Genomic DNA, 23,835 nt, shown 5'->3' on the forward strand with positions numbered 1-23,835 from the left:
GTGTGCTGGAGAGAAAGAGAGGTTCTCTCTGAGTTGCGGTTGGTTGCATTGACTCATGCAGCTGAATCCCCTTTCAGACACTTGTGCATGTGTGTGTATGTGTAAGCCTGTGTGTGTGTGAGAGAGAGAGAGAGAGAGAGAGAGAGTGAGAGAGGGAAGGGAGAAGCTGAGAAAGAAAGAGTGAGAGAGCAAAAAGGAGAGACAGAGAGCTCCATGGAAACAGCTGCAGCAACACAAAATGGAGTTTGTTAGTGCACTACCCGAGCTTTGTACCTTTTCCATCCATCTCTCTGACACAGTTGATTTCCCTCCTCACTTATTTTTTTTTTTTTTACATTTAGAGTGGATGTGGCCTGACTACAAACAATTTGAATATAAAATGAAATTTCCATGTTGCTGAATTTCTTTAGAATATTGCTTCCGATTTTATCGAACTTGTTGGCAGCTGTTAGCATAAAGGATATAGCTGCTTTATTCTGTGTTTCCTATTGTCAGTAAATCCCATGAAAAGACAAAAACCCATACTTCCTCAGTGCTTTCAGACTTCACTGCCCTATCAGCCCAAACCCAGTTGCTTCCAACGTACTCTGAATATTTAAAAACATTTTATTTTCAGGCACAATTTAAAACAAGCCCGAGAAACTTAGTCACCACCAGTAAAAGGGGCAAAAATGGGGTGCTGGAATGAAGTGATTGAGCAATGCAGATAAACACCAAAAGCACAGTAAAACAGCAAAATCTAAAGATCACTAACATTATACAACATTAGCAACCGTTGCCATTACACACTGAGCTGGCCTGTAGCAGAGCACGTGATTGCATTTAGCTGAGCATTTTGTGTATTAGCTTTCGGAGCTGCTGTAGCGTGTGCAGGATTAACTCACAAAAAAACAAAAACTGTCCAATGAATTATCATAATAAATGCATGCAACTCAGGAGGAAATGGCTTGGTGAATGTATTTATAGTTAAAGAATAACAATGTGCAATTATGGATTTATTTATATAAGATGTGGATATAGGCATTATTCTACTTTATTAGCTTTTTGGCTCCAGAAGAGACTGTTTTCAGATGGTTGGGATGCTAGCCAATGCTAGCAGGCTTGGTTAGTGTTGGGTGTAACACATTCCAAATATTTTTCAGTAAGGCAATAATGTAACATTACTGTACTAAAATAAGTAATTACATTACAGTTACAATTAGGTATTACTTTCAGAAATACTCTATATTTATCTGTACACTGTGAATAGAAGGAAAAAACAAACAAATAAATATCTTTTTCTTTGTCTGCATGTTTGCGCTACAGTCAGCTGATTTCATCTCGTATACTGGGAGGAAGAAAACGGTTTAGCGATCTACAGCCTTTGAAAAATGGAAATATAGACATTACTTTTATTTTTATTACACAAAAGGACAAAAGTGCTGTTGTGAAATGCAAACTGTGTCCGGGACGGAGCCAACTGCTACACTGCTAACACAACTGTGGCTCTCGGCAAGCATCTGCACAGACAGCATGCTAACACAAAGCTAGCAAAGAGCCCATAGTAAATGGTGAATAGACTGGGTTTTGTACAGCACTTTTCTACTCTACTCAACCACTCTAAGGACTTTGTACAACCTCTCATTCACTCAGTCACACAAACATTCATACATTGAATATGTGTGTGACTTTTTTCTTCATCTAAGTGCTTTCTATCTAAAATTCACATTTAAACTGAGTGTAGCTTTAGCAACACCTGAGCTCATCGGCCAGACCCTGAATTTGAACCAATACCAAAGCCAGTGATGAGCAGTGAGGCTTGCAGCTTTTTCACCTCCATTTCCACCTGTATGTGTTTCTACAGTAGCATCACAGTGCCTTAAAAGCCTTTTTTTTTTTTTTACTTTGTAAGTGTTGTGTTCATATGTAAAAACTAAAAGTGAGATCATCTGTGTCCTCATTAGGATAGACATTTGCAGGATAGACTTTTAATTATGTGACAATGCCTTTCAGGTTAGTTTATGGAGTAACACCAAAGTACAGTAACAATAACATAAAGTAACAAAGTTGAGTGCAGTATTACTTTTATGAAAAGTAATAAGTAATGTGTAATAAATTACTTTTTTGAGTAACAACCCCAATTGCACAATGTAAAAAGTCATCCTTCATACATATTTGATATATAAATTGCTGGGTGGTCCAGATAGAGGCTAATCATGTAGATTAATGTATTTCTACTTTGGTAAACAATTTGCATCACACTGGTCTCTCCAATCCACTGTGATTCTCTCCTAAAGTGATGGACAACTGGAAATGAAGGGAGATACTACTGAGTCTGTTTGAGGGCAGCTGGAGCTGTACAATTCAACTAGTGTTGACTTTTTTCTCTTGTTTAAACAACTAGCAAATAAATCACCAGAAACGTCCCTAGTTCATGGTAAGTTGTGAGAATATGTTACTGTAACTTGTTTATTGGTTGCACTAGTCCTTATACCCATGACTGCTAGGGCTGAATATTCACAGGTTGACACTGAATTAATGTGGTAAGGTGAGGTGAAATGAAACTTTGCTTCACTTTTGGTGTGAACGTACATTAAACTGTATGAGTGCATATGTACATATATGGTTACAGCCATAGATACCTTTGATTAGTGCTAAGAAACATTGTCTTTCATTCTCCAAACTGAAGCACGGATCTCTTGAACACACTGTTAACATTTAAAAAGTCACATCAAGACATGCTATCAGTCAGTATATTAAAATTTTAAAAATTCCATAGCCACCTGTGTAATGGTCAGAGAATCTGATCAAGTCTCTAATAGTGATACTTTCATTCAGACTGCATAATTTAAACTGTGGAAAGAAAAAACATCTCCATCAGCAGCTCATGAGGTTGTAGCTTGGGAATGCCTATAACAGTTAACAGTCGTTGAAAAATAAACTCCTCCCAGCTCTACAACCTGTGATGAGCTGTCACATGTGATTTATTTTTCAAAAGGGCAACAGACATGTGGGATGAAAACGACTGAGCTACAGTACATCATGATTTGGGTTGTCAGGCAAATAAATTGTTAGCAGGATCAATTCATGATTGCTCGTAGTAGCCTTCATGACACTTGTTTTCAACAGTAAAAATATAGGATGTCACCGGTTTTATATATTAAAAAAAACTGTCTGCCTCACCTTGGTGCTCAAAGAATCCAACACATTAAGAGCAGGAGGGTGACTGCTTTATCCTCCAGGACATTCGGATGCTGAATCACAGAAACTGCATTCATCTTAGACTCTCCTTTTGATGGAGATCACAGAGCCACGGCCTATCGATTTTATCATCAGGATTGCTCACCTTGAATACTGTGTGTTTTCCTCTGTCATTTTTTTCCCCAAGTATCATTTTGAGCATTGTAATCAGCCTTCGGGGTGGTAAGATAGTCAGAGGACTGGCTTAGCATGCTGCCTCATGCTCCTGCCCCTGGTTAAACCTGAGCACGTAAGCCCAATACAGATTCTTGTTCATATTTCTTTCATGGCACTTCAATTATGAGTCAGATGTTTCTTCTCTCACTGCCACATTTCAGTAAATGTCATTCTACATGCGTGCACACACACCCTTATACACCACATACAAATACTCGTGAACACCCATGAGCACATTCACACGCATACTACCGGCCACATTAAAACACACACGCATGCACACACTATGAGTGCAGGCATTGGGACAAAGCAACAGCAACCCCCACACACATATACTGATGTTGTTTGGCAGCTTGCACAAACGCACACACTCCAAAATGCAGTTCACAAAGCAGCTCTCTTGGTGAGCTCCCCAACAGCCATTCTGAGCAATGAGCGGAGAAGAAGCGATGCATGTAGTTGAGCGATAATGTCCATCACTGTAGCATGGCCTGATAATCTCCCTACGGTACGGCTTTAAACTGTTATTACCGACACACTCATATAAACCAAATAAAACCAGGGCCAGAGAGAAATCGCACCATGACAGACCAATTAACACTATGCTGTCTGCATATATTCGGCCATAAAGTACAAATTGTAATACTCAGAGTGTGAGAATTCATAATTACATGATTTTATTTCTATTTGTTTGCATTTTTATATAGAAAATGAGTGTCGTTAACAGTGTCAGCCCTAATCTACCCTAAACTGTATTAAATGGAGGGGATTAACTGCTTGTTTTGAATACAGTGAACTGCAGGCTTTAACAGCTAGATAATATATGGTCATATATGGTCATCTGACATGGGTGGGTGGGGGGAGTCTGTTCGAGCTGTGATAGGGCGAAAAGGCAGGGTACAGGTGGCCAGTGCATTGCAAGGCCAATACGTAGAGACAGGAAACCATCCTACGCCTACAGCCGTGGATTGGAGGTCTCTGAGCTGTGGGAGGAAGCCAGAGTACTCTGATAGAAAACGTGCAAACTCCACACAGAAAGGCTCCAGCCGGGCCTGTGTCTCCTCGTTGTGAGACGACTAAACCACCGCAACACCTATAAATGAAGAATAAATAAATCATTAAAACGGTAAATATTTGCTTTGTTAAAATTAAATAAAAAAAGAAAGCTGTTTTAATTAGGCTGCTTAAAGGGATGAGCGAATTAGACGAGATGATTTTTAAAGTGAAAACAGACAAGGCAACTCAAAGTACAATTTCTGACACTAATACAGCTCTCCCTCCGTCCCTAGGCAGCCTGAATAGTACATTAATAATGCAGTAAACACCTTTGAAATACACACAACAATCTGAATATTTAAATCGTTTTAGAGAGGGAAAAAAATACACTTAAACTATTAGGCAACAACAGACACCACTAATGCGTCTGCTCAGAGGATTTCATTTAGACGCGGAAAAACATTTTAATAGCAAGATTTCAATAAACTGAACAGCACCAAGCAATGTTAAATGTCAGTGATGAATGTTTTATTTATCCGTTCATCGATCCATCCATTTTCTGCTGCTTATCCGGGTCCGGGTGACAGGGGCAGGCGTCTAAGCAGAGATGTCCAGATACCACATCCTGTTCCTCCGCTTGTATACGTGAGGCATTACCAAGCCAGCCAACAGACATAATCTTTCTGGCATGTCATGTGTCTCCCTCCCTCAGGGGTCTCCACCCAGGAGGGCATGCCCGAAACACCTCAACCGGGAGCTCAGAGGAGCATTGGCTCTATTCTGCTTTGAATCACTGAGCGTCTAAGACTGAGCATAGACACCTGGCTGTAAATGTGATCTTGTTGTTTTAATCATTACCGACTGTATAGCTTGTGACCATAGGAGTGACTCGGATTGCCTGGTGTCATTTTCATCTCCACAGTGGGTTCTGTCTTCCACTCAACCTGTCTGACAGTTTCCCCCTCTGCTCTGCCCCCACTTGTGAACAAGACCCGAGATAATTAATACTTTTGTTATGTTTTTTTTTCTTTAATTTCATTTTCTTTAGACCGTTTTTACTCAAATGGAGAAAAATTATTGAGAGATGCTCAGTGTGTATGAAATTTAGATTAATGCATTTGGTGTTTTCCACAAGAGCGACCACAGTGGATTAAATGTGGTTTTATGATATGCAAATAGCTGCTGAAGTGAAACAGAAAAAAAAGAGAGAGAGAAAAAGAAACTGAGACTCAGGTGAAGTACTGGAAGAAGGAAGAGATGAACATGATGGAGGAGAGATGTACAGATTCATTTCAGATACCATGATGTGCTGAATTGCCACCAAGCCCGGTCCAATTAAAGAGGAATCTTCTGAGCTTCCAGTGCTGTTCTCTCATCCCCCTGTAGCTATTAGCCCTACGCTGCTGTAATGGTAATTATTGCTTCAAAGGGTGGACCACAATACTTCTGAGGCCCCATTTTTAAACTTTTACGATTCAACCTTTTGCTGTTAAGATGAACGAGAAATAATTTCAGATTTAATCTTTAATTACACATTGACCCACGCGGTGCGATTATCGCTGGATGAGATAACGAGCGTGGAGTTTTACACTGTCTGTGCTGTCCTGTTAGGGTTCGCTTGGGTCAGAGGCTCAAGGAGCTTTGTTTGTTTACTAAAGAGGACCAGTGTTTGGATTTCTTCTCATTGATCTGTATTTGTGTGTGACAAAGAGAGAGACGTGCGCGCGTGTGCCTCAAAATGCCCACATGTATGTGTAGGTTGGTTTTCGGAGAGGGGGTGGCGCACGTGCACGTGCCTAGTTGCTGCTCCTCTCTAATGATGTGTAATGAGTCCCAGTCAGAGGGGAGTATCTTGTATCACTGCTCTTTACAAATATAATTACTCACTGGCTCTCCAGAGCATGTCAATTTCCCAGTCTGTTGGGGGTGGTGGTGGTGGGTTTGGTGTGGGGGGGGCTTAATTACTAGTTTCCAAATGCATTAAAAATTAACAAAGGCCGCCTCTCTTGCCAAAACCCAAGGTGAGATTCATCCTCTCGGCCGTATGCTCTGAAAAGGAGAACGGTCAAGTACGGCGCGTACTTGCAGACGCCTTTCACCTCTGATGGGGTTTATATGCGACCTTTGATTTCTATCTTCCATATCTCTGCCATCACAGTCATTTTACTTCACAATCATCTCTGCTTTGGACTGTCACCTCTAGTGAAGTTATTTAGGCCTTCAAAAGTATAGTTTTAGATCCAATCACAATAACCTCAGCCTACAGCATGAGAGTATGTGAAAGCGCTCTCAGCACTGAGGCGGCAGTGTGGTGATTTAGCATTGATTTGCTGAATTGCCAGGGTTATTCTGTGTTTGGTAAGTGACTCTGTCTTTCTCTGTTATGTCCCTCTCCTAAACTAAAGATAGTGACTGTTGGTAATTCAGCCAGGGATTTGGGGAGCAGAGGATATTTGTGTCTGTGTGTGAACGATATTGCAGAGCAAAATATAGTCCATTGCACGAGTTTGTGTAGTCGTTTTTCATTACAGAATAACTGCTGAGCTCCACTGAGAGTTGTGAAGCACCCAGTGTGCTCATGGCCTTCTGACCCAAACACTGTACTCCGCTGGATGTTGATTCAGTAGTAATACTACACGATGTCATCTGAGCACTTCTTGTCTGTGCTATAAAAGCAGTTGCCCTTTTTTATACTCGCTGAAAGTACTTTGCAGCCACAAATGCTTCTCTAAGTGTTACATCATTTATACATTTATTATTATACTGTATAATATCCATTTGCATATAAGATACATTGCAGCAACAGGCTTTGCTGTGGTTAGCACTGTGTGCTCAGAAAAAAGAGGTCCTTGGTTGGCTGGAGCCTTTCTGCATGGAGTTTTCATGCACCAGGCTTAATCTCAAAGTCCAAAAACAGGCTTGTTAGGTTAAATGGTGATTCTAAATTGGCTGTAGATGTGGATGGCTCTCGCCGTTTGACATCCACACCTGCGCCACCAACTCAACACAGCTAAGAAAATTAATAATTGCAGGATAAGATGCATTTTATAGTTTTATTGTATTGGAAAAGAGCTCTGTTTAAAACGTTTATACAATGCCGAGCTGCTGACATTGTCGTGGGGTTTTAACAAGCGCAACGTATAATTAGTAACTGCAACTCCCTAATAAAATGTTGTGAAGTGAAAGTAAAACATACAGACAGATAGACAGCTATATTAAAGACATAAGCATAAAGACTACATTTGCATCTTGCAGAGGCTAAGATTGCATATTAGACCAATGCTGCTTCTGTGCTTCTTGGATGACTTTCCACTCAGTGTGCGGACGTGTAAAGTGATTAAGTGTAAGCAAAATAATCTGTATTTGCTTCAACAATTTTATTTTAGCTCTTTATGATTAAACAGAACCCTTATCATTATTTTTTAAACCTACTAGTTCACGTCGATTATATAATCCGTGTAGCTGCGTCTCATTTGTTACATCCCTCATCTGGGACCCCGCCCCCTGGAAAAAAAAATCTTTCTGAGTTACTACGGAGTAAAACTCAACATGACAACCTCCTGTGTGGTTTATTGACTTAAAACAAACCCTTCCCATAACACGGGGCTCCCTCAGTACATGTTCCTAGTCTCAGTCATTTTGGTTAGCATCTGATATATGAGCTCAGCACAGAGGAGAGGAATTCTCCAACAGTAGGTGGAAGAAAAAGAGAAGGCAGAGTGAGTTCTCTTTGTCTTTTGTTATCGGGAGGAGAGCTGAGATGGATATTTACTTGTTTTCATAGCCATTTGGATGAATCCATCCAAATTAAGCAGAGAACAAAAACATTTATTCATCCTATTAATGTCAGGGAGTGAGGGATTGAAGTAATGGTTTTCATGCTCCAGTATGCAGCAGCTTGTTGATGCTGCTCTCCTACAAATCACTGCCAGGAAATTAACTCTTAAGCCGCTCTTACTAGACACACTGCTACAAACGTCTGGCTTTTGCAAGAAAGGGCCACGACGGGAGCCTATTGTTTCTCAATGTTTTTCCAGAAGTTGTTTCCTCTGTAGCTTCAAACTTGAAAAATATTGATTAAAACTAAAAGGGGATCATGCTGAGCAGGACTGAAATAATAATAAGCCAATAGAAATAATGGTGCATTTATGTAAAACGGCATTTTCACAGCAGGACCGAGATTCTTCTTTGTGTGTGATGAGTTTGGAAGATACCGCAGCTTTTTTAAATGTGTGATGTTATTAACTTTTTTTTTTTAATAAATTGCTTTTTGGTTGTGAGAAGGAAAAAAACGTAATTGATTTCATTTGAAATATACATCCTAGGTTGAAGCACAGAATTGGGCTTTAATTGGTACATATTGCATGCAGGGTGTGTCATTTCCAAATGCTGCAGGCTTCCCTGATAAAAAAGATTTAGTCCATTGTTGAGGGAGGCAAACCAATCAAGGCTAATTTTGTTTTCACACACTGATGGCAGAGACGAAAAGCCAAAACCTGCAAATGAATTTCCTCACACTTTTGCCTTTGTGAGGTATTTTTTGCAGGAATGTAAAACCAGACAAACATGAAACAGCTTCAACCAGTCAAAATGTCTTTTTTTAATACACAGCAGACCGTTTTGCTCTTCAGCAGGAAAAGTGCGTGTGCAGTAGGTAGAACACAAATGAATTTATTTCATTTGGGATTTTTTTACAGGGCTGCTTTGAAAATGTTTGCATTGGAAGTCTGGCTTCCTATCGTGGCTTCCTGGGAACTATTTACAATACAGCCTTTATTTTGTAGTAGCCATTGAAATGGAAATTAAATCTATTTTCTCTCTGTCTACATTACTGATATCAGCTTCACTGTTAGCTCACCACCTTCCTGTTGTCCTGTTAAGGTGTAATAAGTTTGTAAAAATACAAATCTAAACATATTTGATTTCCTTAAAATCAACTTATTAGCAAAAGCAAAAGATGGCTTTTTTGTCTAGAAGATGTTAAGGTTGACAACAGTCATTTATCAAAAGCATTTTGGGGGAATGGCGACCTCCTGGTGAAGTTGTCAGATTACATTTAGTCATTTTTTTTGCCAAATACAAAAACTACAAAAAAAACGTTGCAAGAAGAACAGAATAATTGTTCAGCGTTACTTTGTATTGTTTTATTTTATTGTTGCTATCGACTGCACCCAGTTGGACAACCCCCATTCCTTTATTTTGTAATGATCCCAAAGGCTGTAAGCACATTCATCAAGCAGCCACTAACACCCACTGGTGCAGGGCTTGTGGAGATGATTGGCCTTTACTCTCTGTCACCTAACCTTTTAAAAACAAAAGCGTTAATTATGGCTGCTTATTAACAAATATTCACATTGTTACATGCTAGTATAGAAAGTTACCTGGCTAATGTGGTATTTTTCAGGTTCTGAAAAGCAGGTCGAGTGCTGCATAATGAATAAAAAACCAAACCTGACATTCCTACCCTTTCCGATTGATAGTATTAGAATTATTTTGTCGTGTTATTTCTGCATTGAAGTGTGAATAAGGTGGCACTTTGTTTTTTATTTTTTAGCAAAAAAACTCTTTGAGTGCTAGTTTTGCAAACATGCGACTTACTCTTTTTTGTCGTACACGTGCACTCAAAAAATTAAAGGAACACTTTTTAATCAGAGTATATCATCAAGTCAATTCAACTTCTGTGATATTGATCTGGTGAGTTAAGTAGCAGAAGGGGTTGTTAATCAGTTTTAGCTGCTTTGGTGTTAATGGAATTAACAAAAACTATGACACAATCCCGAGAACAGCAATGCTTTTACAGGTGGAGTCCACTGACTTTCTCCCCTCCTCATTTTTTTCTGACTGTTTTGCATTTGGCAGGGGTCAGTGCCACTACTGGTAGCATGAGGCAAATCCTGAAGCCTACACAGGTTGTATAGGTAGTCGAACTCCTCTAGGACGGCACATCAATACGTGTCTTTGCTAGAAGGTTTGCTGTGTCTCCCAGTACAGTCTCAAAAGCATGGAGGAGATTCCAGGAGATAGCCATTTATTTTAAAAGAGCTGGACATGGCCTTGACTCATCAGCAGGACAAGTGTAAAATGATGTGGCATCGTTTTGTTTCTAACACATCATCCATCCTTTCTCAGTATCGATATCCAGCAGGATTATTTTTTCTCCATTGATATCCAATATGTTTCAAGTTGTTCAAGGTGTTCCAATATGCATTATCATTTTCACCTCTTGCATTTTTCTTGTTATGTACTTTATTTAAGTACCAATAGTTAACTACTCATTAACTAGATTTCTAACTTTGGTAGGTCATCCTATTCAGAGATGAAAGAGGTGGTAGTATCAACAACACACATCAAAGGTTCTTCTACACAGTACGGCGTTCGTGTCTAGCATTTCTGACAAGACATCAGTTTTACATGGAGGCACAAAACATGACAGTTTCCATGTTTCACATTGTAAGACTTCTTTTCTTTCACATACAGCTGCTATCCGATAAATCTGACCACAGAAATAGTTTCTTTCTCCTTCTTCTTTTCACCTTTGGTCAGCAAGTGTTTGCCAGAGTTTTATGGGATATGACTCACTTTGAACTTTGCTTCAGAACCTTCGATTTTTGTCATTTTCAAATCAGCACTCTCGTGTTAAAGGGCATTTATTATTATTAGTCTTTTATTTATCCAGGTAAAAAATCTCATTGAGATTAAAAATCTCATTTTCAAGAGAGACCTGGCATCATGGCAGGTCTCTCTGCCATGATGCCAGAGAGACCTTCATCCCAGCACAAATCGAAACAGGAACAACGCTCATTAAAGAGCTTGTGCATGATTAGCCTGCTTTCCAGAGCCTTTTATTTAAGTTGAACCAACAGGTCTGAGTCATTATAGTAGATTTGTATAAAGATGTACTACACTAGATTAACAAATACTGTGCAAACAAATGTTCTCTTTCTAACTTGAAATCAGATTCCTGATGTATTGTTAATGAGAGTTTGTCCTTTTTCTTCATCCCAGCACAAATCGAAGCAGGAACAAAGCTCATTATGTTTCATAAGCATGACATTTCGGAAAACTGTGACATTAAGAAATCAATTTCTATGGTACAGTAATGCGTTTCACTATGCAAAACAACCTTTGCTGTAGCACTTTCCAGAGATGAAAACATGTTTAGATGATTGCAGCACTCTCGCCAAAACAGTAAATATGCATTACAAAGACATCAAAGAGCTAACCCGACAATTGCTTTCATCTGGTCAAGGGGTCCTCTGTAGCATCTCATGTAAAAATGGAGCACTTCACCCAAAGATGGCAATATGAAGTGCACAGATGGAACAACAGTTCACTGGGAGAAAATGTCAACCTTGTGTCAGTCTTTGTGGTTGAGATGCTTTATTGCTGGAGGTTTGACCTTTTCTATTAGTGATGGAGCATGTTCTTCTTGAAGCTTTTATTTGCATCCTGAACATGGGTAAACATTATCCCCATTCTGTCTAGCAGCATTCAAAAATTAGAGTTTCTGCAGGCAGAGATTTGAGTGGTTTCTCAAAGACAGAAGACTAATATTTACCGAGCTGCTATCTCACCCATTCTGACGTGACATGGTAGAGCAACAAGAGATGACATTTCCATTTCCACTTCAGCACAATCTGGCCCAACACAGAATCAGGGCCAGGGCTCCAATTTCCAGGTATCTGGATCTATCACTGCCAATTTTTTTGTTTTAAAATGATCTTTACATTTAGTGCATGTGAGTGTGAGACTCAAATAAAGAGGCAATTTATAATACATTGCACACACAATAGCAGGGGCTGTCCCTGCTTTTTCTTTCATTCTTTTTTTTTTTGTTTTTGTGGCAAAAGGTCATTAAATCACAAAAAATATGCATTTCAGAATTCCGTGTGAATCCCTAACCTTTCAGCTTTTCTTTCAGAACCACATGACCTTTTAATCGCCATACCTGTGAATCCCAAAATATATCCACACCATCCTGTAGTGCTTGGGGTGGCTGTCAACAAATCAGAAGATTGGTGATTCCATCCCTGGCTGCTCTAGTCTACATGTCAAATACCCTTGGGCAAGATACTAACCAAGTTGCTCTCCAGTGCGTCTACTGGAGTGTGAATGTTACACAGAAAGCACTTAAACATAGAAAAAACATGCTTGTATGAATTGGTGTGAATGACAGAAGTGTATAAAGTGCTTTGTCCTCAGGTACAGTAGAAAGGTCCTTTATAAGAACCAGTCCATTTACAAGCCTTTGACTTTGTGGGAACTGCTGGCATGTAGACTGATATATTGCTCAACAGCTGCAAAATGACCTTGGTTTCTCAAGGATATAAATTAAAGTTTGTCTCACTGAATACCATATCACCTTATATCATCATATCATGAACCATATAGTTTTAACTGATGTGTTACCGTGCTCATTCTGTCAAACTAAACCCCATAAACTCAAAAAAACAGAAGTTTCAAAGCATGTGTGAAAAAAAATGTCTAGAAGCTAATAACCAGTATGTGGATTAGCGTGTACTTCTAAATAATGCAAACCACTTTGCATTTCCACAGCTGGGGTGAATTCAGTGGCAGAAAATAGCACAGTAAAAACAATGCATTCTGTATGGGATCTGCAAATTACTGCTGTGTTTCTCCGCTGAGATATTGACACAGGGTCTAAAAATCAATTAAATGAAAACAGCATATATCGTGGTATGAATTCTTTGAACAAATCTCATTCCATCACAAGATGACACCGCCACCATATATTCAATACCTGAAGGTGAATATTTGTATTTCTCAGACTTTTATAACTTTAGTCTATTCCCAACTTGTATTGGGCTCCTTGTTTATGCTGCCTGAAAGATCTATCTGTGGTGATTCATTGCTTGAATGCTTTGTTTTCCTTTATGCTCTACTCTAGGAGGGAGTATGGGGGCTCCTAATGGCAGCACAGCTTTTCTTCTTAGTGCATTTGTCCTTGAGGGATTTTTAACATCACAACCTAAAACACACAGGCACTTCTTCTTCCTCAGGGCAAAATACGCACAGGTAACTGCCTTATCGAACACAAGCCGGCATGTACACCTTCCAGATGAGCCCAGTGCAGCATGTTTGATCATTCAGAGAAGAAATAAAGTATGTGTGAAGCTAAACCTCCCTTCTCTTTCATTTGTTTCCTCCCTCTTTAGCAGTATTGTGCAATGAGGATTACAGGAATCGAAACGGGTTAACATCTGTCCATCATCTGGTTTGCCCATTGACAGAAATGATGTGTGTAAAAAGATATATATTGGTCGGGCAGGTAGAAGTACTTGCTTCTTGTCTTGTAGACACATTAATCATAGCAGCGGCCAAGTCTAACCACCAAGGTCAGCAGTCCTAGCTCATGTGGGAAATACTCCCCACAGCTTTCATCACAAAGGGCTGCTGCAGAGGGCCTAACAGAGGCAGGAGTTTGAAAAGAGTGAGGAGCAGGATGTTGAACTGACAAGGTTAAAGTAGGTGGTGAAGAACAGGGAGAATACGGCTGAATTAGTGATGACCTTGTGGGTGTGTTAAGCAAAGTGTGGCATTTGATGCTGTAGTGAAAGAGATTGCTAAGCAAAGGTATGTGGACATTTTGGAATAATGGATTAAAGTGGGCAGTATAGCTGTTGGGAGGGTAGCAAATTAACACTGTGCCACTGGTACAGTGGGTGGAACCACCAATCAGGGGGAGGAAGGTTGAGAGGGACAGCATGTGAGCAAGGTCTAGCAACAATGCTTTTAATCACACCCCTCAAGTTGGAGTTTTCTATGATTAGAATCTGACAGAGGTGAGAATTACATCTCTTTGGGAAAAATCATGGCTGCTTGGACCTTTGAGAGAGATTACAACTGATAAAGCTGCTGTTAATTTAGAGCCAGGTATCCAGTGTAACCCACACACTTAAAAAATCCAGGGAAGGATTATAATAAGTAAATAGGTGACAATATATCCATGACAGGGTTTATTACATCAGTTAAGTTCATTCCTCCTATGAGGCCTGATTTTATAGGGTCTTATCAGGTTTTGAATGTGTGGTAACCCAGAGAGGGTTTATCAAATGTGTGGGAGGGTATTTCTGCAAACTGAAGAGAATACAGTTGTTTTCTCCTGCCATGTGAAACAGAGGTGCAGTATATTCTTAAATTCTGTAGTCAAAGCAGTGCTGGCAACAGTCCACTTCAGTCCAGTTTCTACTCCCTCACTATTTAGGAAACCTGGTTGTTATAAATTTGATCCATGAGGGATTTTCCTATATAACCTTTGCCCATCCATTCTTTTCAAACCCCGTAAAGGTGGAGATACTCTGGAAGTGCTTTCTTATTGTAATCCAGCCTACAATGATTTCTCTATGCCTTACCTGTATGAAGGCCCATTGCTTATGTAATTTATGCCATGTTTTTATGTAGGGAGTGAGGATATACACTATACACTATTTCTGTGTCTGTAACAATTACATATTACACATAATAAATATCTTTTGCTTTCTGTCTTCTCTATTTAGTTTTCTCTTTCTCTCTTGTTTTTTTTTAATAGGTAGAAAAACAGCATTGTGCTTCTATGTATGGCCTGAATGACCAATGTATGTTTAGGATGTTTTGAAATATGAGCTAATTGTGAATGTGAAAGGGATGATATCTAGTGGAGAAGACTTACTTACAGTATGCAGATCAATACAGTAGCATTAGAAGTCCTCATGTAGGCTATGCAACTAAAATCATTCAAAACACAGACCTCCATGTGCACTCCTACACTCAGTACCTGCAAAATATTACTTAGAATAAAAAGACTAGTGCAGACTTCAATTACGTATTTGCTTTAAATTCATTACATAATTATCATCAATGAAAACATGTACAAGAAGTACGCCGTTTGACTTGTTCTTTATATATTTTTTTAATGACATCAGTACTCAAAAATGGAAAAGGCTTCATAAGTTTGCAACAACCCAGGTAACACCTGATATCCCAGCGTGACTTCACAGTGTTTCAAAGAGATGCCAGAAATGCTGGGCTTTGAAAGTCTTCAAGGGCCACCATAAATGTCCTGTGTGACTGTACAGGAACGTCCATGATAGTCAGCTCTCTGAGGTCGTCTTTGGTCTTAGCTTTGCAAAGCTTTGATGTGTAGTTGGGCTCAATGAACTTCAGCGGCAGAATTCTTTCCCAGTATGCAAAAAAGAAGTTAAATCAAGTCTCTGAAAAATGAAAAGGCACTTTTGCTTTTTCAGGTTAGATTATAGAATTTAGTAGTGATTATGGAGCCACATCCTCTCATATATTCAGCCATATACACAATTATTATAGACAATTTATTAATTACACTTTACTTTTTTTGGTTGGATCCCATTTTGCTTTGAGAACTGTCTAAATTCTTTACGGCATTGATTCAACAAGGTGCTGGAAATATTCCTTAGAGATTTTGATCTGTGTTGACTTGAAAGCATCACACAGTTACTGCAGATTTGTTGACTGCACATCCATCATGTCAATGTCCTATTCCACCACATCCCAAAGGTGCTCTACTGGATTGAGGTCTGGTGACTGCAGAGGCCATTTAAGTACAGAGAGAGTTCAAGAAACCAGTTTGACATGAACTGAACTTTGTGACATGGTGTGTTATCATGCTGAAAGCAGCCATCAGAGGATGGGTACGCTGTGTTCATAAACGGATGGACTGCAATATTACTTAGGCAGGCTGTGGTGTTTCAAAGATCCTCAAATAAGAATTGCTACACACTGGATATTTTCTCTTTTTCAGACCATTCTCTGTAAAACCTACAGATGGTTGTACGTAACTCTCTACTTGTAATTCAAGTAGAGAAGTCGTTTCTGAAATGCTCATACCAGCCTGCCTGGTCAACAACAAAAGCACAGTAAAAGTCACTTAAATTGCCCCCATTTTGATGTTCAATTTGAACCCCTGCAGTTTGTCTTGAGCAATGTCTACATACTTACATTTATTGAGTTGCTGCAACGCGACTGGTTGAGTAAATATTTGCTCTAACGAACAGTTGAACAGCTGTACCTAACAAAGTGGCCTGTGATTCTTTTTGAGCCTAGTTATTCCCATTATCTACAGAATAAAGCTATATTTCATATTTCTGCTATACCCTCACACTACACTACATTCTGAAGACTAACAGTGGAGAAAAAAGGAGAGGACTAACTAAAGGTTCACATAACACTGAAATAACATATGTAGTGCCAGACATGGAGGAGGAGAGAGTTGATCAGTGCATGAGCTGGTTTCCAGAGCTGGTTGTTCATGTGTCAACCGTTGGCTAAAATGTAGTCTTACATCCCCTTCCCTTTTCCATTTCCTTTTTTTGTTAATGCACAGCTCCTAAAATGATATTTTGCTCATGCAAACGTGGCCACAGTCTTTCTCATGTAAAAAATGTATGTTAGCTAAGCATGTCAGATAGGAATGACTCTTCGGATAGCCAAGGTCATTATAATTTTTTGTCTAGCAGTCAGGTTGCTAATGACTCAAGTTATGAGCTGTATTTCAGTTAAGAAACTAAATATCGACAATAGTTATTTATTCTGTATGCAGCAAGCAAAACAAGTAGAGTAGGCTGGAAACAGGTTCATGTTTGGGGTTTAAGGTTAGGTGCAGCAGATTTACCAGCTCTTACACTTTGGCATATTGCACTATTACACTTTCACACTGACCATATAATCTCATGCCAAATACGAGAAGCCTTGCTGACCCTGTGAAAAAAAATGTAGGTCAAATAGTCTTTTCTGTCTTCACAGAACAAAAGGCATTTCCAGGCATTCCACATTTCAGCACCAACACTAGTCAATAAGAGAAGACATACTTTAAATTCCTCGAAGGAGGTTCTTATGCATATGTTTTGAGTTTTGCACCATTTACATGGCTTTACAGCTCTATTACTATGTTATCTGTTACATTGAAATGGGTGTAAAATATTGTAACAGGCATAGACTCAACCATAAAATAAATGTAATGTGATTCTGACTAAACTTTAACAAGACCTGCTGCAATTGCGGCCCTTCCCCAACACTCTCTGTGAATGGTATTTATGGCCAATGATCAGTGATCAATAGTCATTGATCAGTGGTTGCTGATCAATGGTCATGACAATTTGCATATTAATGATCAAGAAAACTGACCTCACAGCCCATTGTTCGGCAGTGGTGCTAGTTTGAGTTATTATTACTGTTTAAAAGGCTGGGGTAACCTGCAGTCAGCCGAGACTGAAAAAGTCACTTGGATGAGTGACAAAACATTTCTTCCACTGAAAACGCTACGTCCACATGAACACAATCAACTTTGTGGGTTCTGAAGTTTAGTTTGTTGTTTCCTAAGTTCATTAATTACCTGCAGCGCTGTATCCAAAGGCAAAGACCTGTGTGCATGTACACATGTGGCACAGCAGCGATATCTTGAGTAAATATGTATAGGTCCCATTATAAATCGTCAAATAGGATTGATTCTGATCTCAAGGAAAGTGACATTTTGTACTTTTACACCCTTCAGCTGTGGACACACACAGGGTCTTTCTCATTTACACTTAAGCTCATTTGTTACAGTAGCCATCCTCAGGTGGAGTCTTGAACTCCGTCATAGCTGTCGGGACATTATTTTACTGTAAAGGGCAAAACACAAAGATGTCACGTCAAATCAGCACTCTTCATTCATTTCCATGTAAAGCCTGTCAGTCAGGGCTTGTGATTGCATCATCACATAGCACTTCATGCCACTGTCCTATTGACAGCCTCAGTACCCCTGTTTTTTTTATGATTCAGACTTTGCTTGTACATCCAAACCCCTTTTGCAACTCTTCTCTGATCCTGTGACAGCTCCCTTCTCCTCACTTGCTGTCACTGTCTTTCATGTATGCAGAATAATGGATGAGTAGGGCCTAGCTGCTGAAGTCAAGAAATATCCTAACCAAAGCTATAGTGCTAAAAAAAATATTGTCATTATCATAACAGTAGCAAAAATGATTACCTAAAGGGGAAACTCTGCATATTTGATCTTTAGGTGAGAAATCAATTTTAAGTAGGGTGTGACCATACACACAATAACAATAACAGTGTTGAGCAATAATTCTTGAGGCTTTCTGGAGGTCTTTTTCTTTGGACATTAGCTGCTTTATCATCCATCTTCAGTCAAATTTTTGTTCCTGAAAAAATATTTTTTTTGCTAACACACTCTGACAAGCATAAAATATCTATTTTGGACCAACAAGGTGGTTCCCAAAGAGCAACTAAACAAAAAATTGGCATATCGCAGCATACTACAGTGTGTGTGTGAAAGAAATTGAAGAAACTGGACAAGTGGTGGACAAAAAAAGAAGTGGCAGCCCAGAAAAAAATATATCTACAGCAGATGAACAGTATCTGAAAGTTGTGTTCCTAAGAAATAGTAAAAAACCTAAATATACCTAATATATCTAACACACGACCTGAGAGGTGCATTTGGCCCCATCAGAATGATGTCAGTAGAAGGATGGCTGTCAAGATGCTATGGGAAACGTAGAGAAAAGGCTGAGGTATGCCAAATTACACAAGAGCTAGACTAAAAATTAGTTTTGGTACAACAGTGAGTCTCCACAGCCATCTGTAAAACATGGTGGAAGCTCTGTCATGGTTTGGAGCAGCATTTCAGCCAGCCGGGTTTTGGAGTTCTGTCAACATTGATAGAATTAGTATCATCAGATTTAGTTCCACAATGCAGAACCATCTCAAAAGCATTTGATAGGCAGTGGTGTAAAGGCATATCTGGACAGAAGAACACACAATAGAACATATTAGTCCTGGATTGGCCTCCGCAGACCTCAACATTATTGAAGCAGTGTGGGATCATCTTGACAGATAACAGAACAAAAGGCAGCCAAGAGAAGAAAAGCTCTAAATGTCCCTCAAGAAGCCTGGAGAACTATTCCTAAAGACTACTTAAAGAAATTACAAGAAAGCTGCCTAAGAGTTTTCGAGCTGTATTGAAAATAGTAGTCATACCAATTCTTGACGTTCAAGCTCATTAAATTTGTCCGAATTCAGTTTTTCCATATATTTGCACAATATAACAACATACAACTTACATATAAGTTATAATAAATTTTCCTAGCAAAATTTAAAGGAATAAGGGGTTGGTTTTAAACCAGCCATTTTTTTATTGTAGATATTTTTTATTGTGTCTCATTGATTGCTGACATGCTGAAGAATGGTGCTAGGGACTAAACTTGACTTCTCTCACATCTACCAGAATTCAATTGGCTTTATGTACCTTCATATTGAATGTCAAATAGCACCAGGTAACTTTGTAACAGTGAAAACACATTTTATGGTACAATCATTTGGTATTATCAGATATCAGATTATCATTGCAATAGAGTTTTTAACAGTTCGGAAAGGACCTGAGTTACACAGTTTACAGTTTTAGAGTGATTAATTAGATGAAATTATGGGACTTTATGTATATCCCCCCCACCCCCCATCCGCGCGCACACTCCCCTCCTCCCTGTTTTCCTGTTCATATACACTACAGCAGTGATCCTCAAAGTAGGCTGCCACAGAGTGCTGGCCTGCCAACTATGTCATTAATTTACTGGATAAAGTTGATTGAAGAGGTTCCAGCTATGCTTAATGTTGTATAAACGCTTTCAAATATAACTGAAGCATTTTCAAATGAAGCAGGTATTGAGTGCAGTAAGATGTATGATATCTCTGTCATATAGCCTTGGCATCAATTCTCATACCAGGATAGTGTGGTTAAGTCAGGTAATTTGAAAATAAATTGTTTCAAAGGAGGATGAATTATGAGCATTTTAATGTGAATCAATTTTATCTTTACTTATTATTGTTTATTAAATGGCCCATGGCCTTATTCATTTTTAAATAGTGGCCCCTGGACAAAGCAGGTTGAGTATGCACAGTAGCCTCTGCTGGTCTGTTTGAAAGGAGTTTTTACCCAAATTACTGTGAAATTAAATTCCTTTTAAAGCCTAAACTTTGTTGTCAAAACAGCATAATTTTATATCTTGGCAATTAATTGGCTTTATTATCAGGTTTTGCTAATGTCAATGGAAAATTGTATTTAGTAGTCAGTATAATCTTTTAGTGATATAAGTTTGCATATGGTAGAATACTGCATGTAGTTATTTGTATTAGGAAATGTTTAACCATGTATGCTTAGAGGCATATAATCAATTGTGTAGTGACAGGATGTGTGATTTTCAGCAGGCTTGGTTCACCCCCACATCCTGGGAGCATGGGAAAGAGCTCGTACCTTGTTTTATTGTTTTACGGTAGGATTAACGTAGCTATGTCTGTTTTAGTTTAAGTGCTTCTTTACATTTAGATGAACTGCAGGACTTCCTCACTGTGTTATCCAGGGTGAGGGGGGGGGGGTCACCCTTCTCCTGACCAAGGATGTACCTTTTGTGCTTTATGACCCTTTGATCAGCAACACACACACACACACACACACACACACACACATTGGAACTATAAAATAAAGACCGGGGCAGTCTCTGAGCGCGAGTCCCTGAGCCCTCACTCTCGTGCGAGAGCTCAGAGCTGCCCTTGCTAAGCAACAAGTAAAACTGTCTGTGTTTCTCTTCTCTGAAGTCTTTACTGAAGAAGTGTTTTATAATATTTTCCCTAACAGCTAATAATACAACAATTGTTGGCAATTTAGCAGTACTTCCAATAAAGAGATGGACTAAGAACATATCGTTATACAGAATATATAGAACATATATAGAATAAGAATATATCTATAGGTCACAGTTTGTAAAGAAAAAACAAACAGTTTATACATCACTGTGGTGACAAGAATTCTTCATTATTATAATTATAATAATTATTATTAATATTATTTGTTTTATTATTATTATTATGTCAGTAAACAGCAAGTAAAGAAAGTTGCGTATCAAGAGCGTTTTAAATGGGGGAAATGAAATTCCAGCATGACAAAGCAGCTTACAGAGGAAGGGAAGCAGCACAGATGGTTGATATCCAACAGTTCAGTTGAATTTTAGAATAAATCTGACATGGTTTGCGTGTAACTAACCAGAAAATAAAGGGAAACAAATGAAAATCACAACATGCAAAGACTCAGGTTAAACTACCAGGAACCTTTTCAGCATGCAGTATTTGTGTGTTTCATTACAGTAGAGTTTACCTGAGTAACCAGTATACAACCCCTTCATTCCCCCCATGCAAAATATTGCCATTGTAATACAGTGCAGATGCTGAACAGTTCTACCTTTTCAGTCTTTATTGTTTAATTTGATTTGTTATGTTTATCAGAGGATTAAATGTGTTTTTTCAAGAGTTTGGGTTTCCAGCAAAAGCCCTTACAGGGTAATCACAGCAAACACAGCCAGTGTGATGTAATGATAAAAACTCAGATATTCAACTTTTTTTAAAAAGAAAAGAAAAGGGAAAAGAGAGTAAATCTATTAAAACTGGTGACTTGCAGGAGGATAATTCAATTGAACATTGTACAGAACTAAAAATAAATACATTAGTGCTATTAGACTTGCCTTTTCTTTTTATAGTGTCCAACCTTTACTGACTTTCAAAGACTGCGCAATCAACAGCAGGGCCTAATTGAGATTATTTTGTGGAACAGAAGGCAGCTTTGTTCCTCACAGGCGAAAGAAGTTCAAGGGATTCTTGTAAATATCATGCAGGACTGATGTGAGTGTCAGGTGCTGCCGAATGCCAGTTTTCTCATGAATAATAGCGGTGAAATGTGTTGATAAATCCTGAATGTCTTGTTGAAGTTGCATGGCTTCAGGTGTTGGCTGACATTCTCTCTGTGGAGCTGCCTGTCAAATCAATGCAGGGCTTCTGGAGAGCTGTCTCTGTCTCTTTCCATGAGGTTTTTTCAATAGCACAGCCACTGCACTTCTATATCTTGCTTTCCTTCCACAATGTGAGCGCAATACTGAAAATCCACAACCTCACCATACTGTAGAGACCCCACCCTCCATATTCTAAGATCTCATCTGTTTCTGTTTTGTTTACACAGAAATGGGCCTTGCTGTGTTTTCCCATATCAAACTGTATTAGTTTCTGTCATCGCTAACCTAACGTAGCAGGCTAATAAAAGCATCAGTGAAGTGTGCAGCACATGGCAGCCGCTCTGGGAACGGTTGCTGCAGAGAAGCAGCTCTCATGTGGATGTGGAGGAGAATTGTGGGTCCTACCATATATTGGCCAGGAGCCCGTGTGAGTTGTGACCCCATGCCACTTGTCCTTTACACTCGCTGGCTGCATGCTGGCAAGTTGACCTTTATCATTAACCCTGCAACGTGCCTGTCATTTGAAGTCTTTATTATTCTTGCTTCCCTTTTGGTATATTGTATATCAAGGAGCATAAAGGAGGGATGCAGAGCTAGTTAGCACATTTGCACTTGGCAGTTAGAACACTTAGTTTCTGCTGAGTACAAAAAGCACAAACAGTAAACAAGTTACGTTTCTGCTCCGTTAAAGCCATCTTCCAAGCATACTCTTGTTAATTTATGTTACTAATACACATAAGCCTGTTTATCACTGCACACACACAAACACAAATGTATTTGCTTCAGCTGAGATTGTACCAATGTACTTTCAATGCTTTGAAAAGAACAGAAAAGTGCAAATCACTTACACATTTTTTATATATTATTGAATCGTCTAACCTCTTTATACTGTTTCTTTTCAGCATCTTTTTCATTTTCCCCCCCCACTTTGAACTTTAGAGCTCAGCCAGACGAGCACATGCTGTGGCTGAGGCACTGTTGATATTCTTTGGAGGCTCATCTTCATCCACAGCAGTTTTAATCAGCTGCAATTCTAATTAAACTCAGTTTGCACTTGTAATGCTTTAAAACATGTTCAAACACTTCTGAACGGCAACTTTTTGATTGGACACATTTCTGGCACCGTCCTGTTCGCAGGTGATAAGAGCACAGTCTGCAAAGGGAGTCGGTGGGGATGTATTTTTAAAGTGCAGATTGTCTGTGTGTAATCACACCGAGTCAATCCACATCATACACCTTTCTTGTGATGCTATTCAGGAATGTTTTTACCCAGATCCCACATCCATTACATCTTTATCAACTATTTTCATTATCATCCAGCTCTGCCACTTGCCTTCACTCAACCTCATTCTGCCGCGTGCCAAGTCAGCAGTCTCCCACAAAAAGTAATCCACTGCCTTCACTGATGGCCTGTGATATCGCTCTCATCGTTTTCAGCGCTGCCGCGTCGGCTGCAGAATGTGGCAAACAGGCAGTTGACACCTCACTTCTCCTATTCCATTTGAACCGAACACTTTCACAATGAATCCTATCAAATTACCTGATTACATTATACACTCAATTACAGCATTTCGGTGCAGCTATCACCAAGGCATTTCCATTTGTGAGGCAGGTGAAATATCAACCCATGTACTTGAAGTCA

The 23,835-nt window shown here is 39.2% G+C and overlaps 1 protein-coding gene across 3 annotated transcripts in view; it reads left to right on the plus strand.

Annotated features, from left to right (window-relative positions):
- Positions 1–23,835, plus strand: part of nlgn3a (neuroligin 3a) — a 130,403-nt gene that overhangs the window by 45,730 nt on the left and 60,838 nt on the right. The gene's annotated exons all lie outside the window — the stretch shown is intronic.

The sequence above is a fragment of the Astatotilapia calliptera genome, chromosome 2, assembly GCF_900246225.1.
Source record: "Astatotilapia calliptera chromosome 2, fAstCal1.2, whole genome shotgun sequence".
Classification (NCBI taxonomy): Eukaryota; Metazoa; Chordata; class Actinopteri; order Cichliformes; family Cichlidae; genus Astatotilapia; species Astatotilapia calliptera.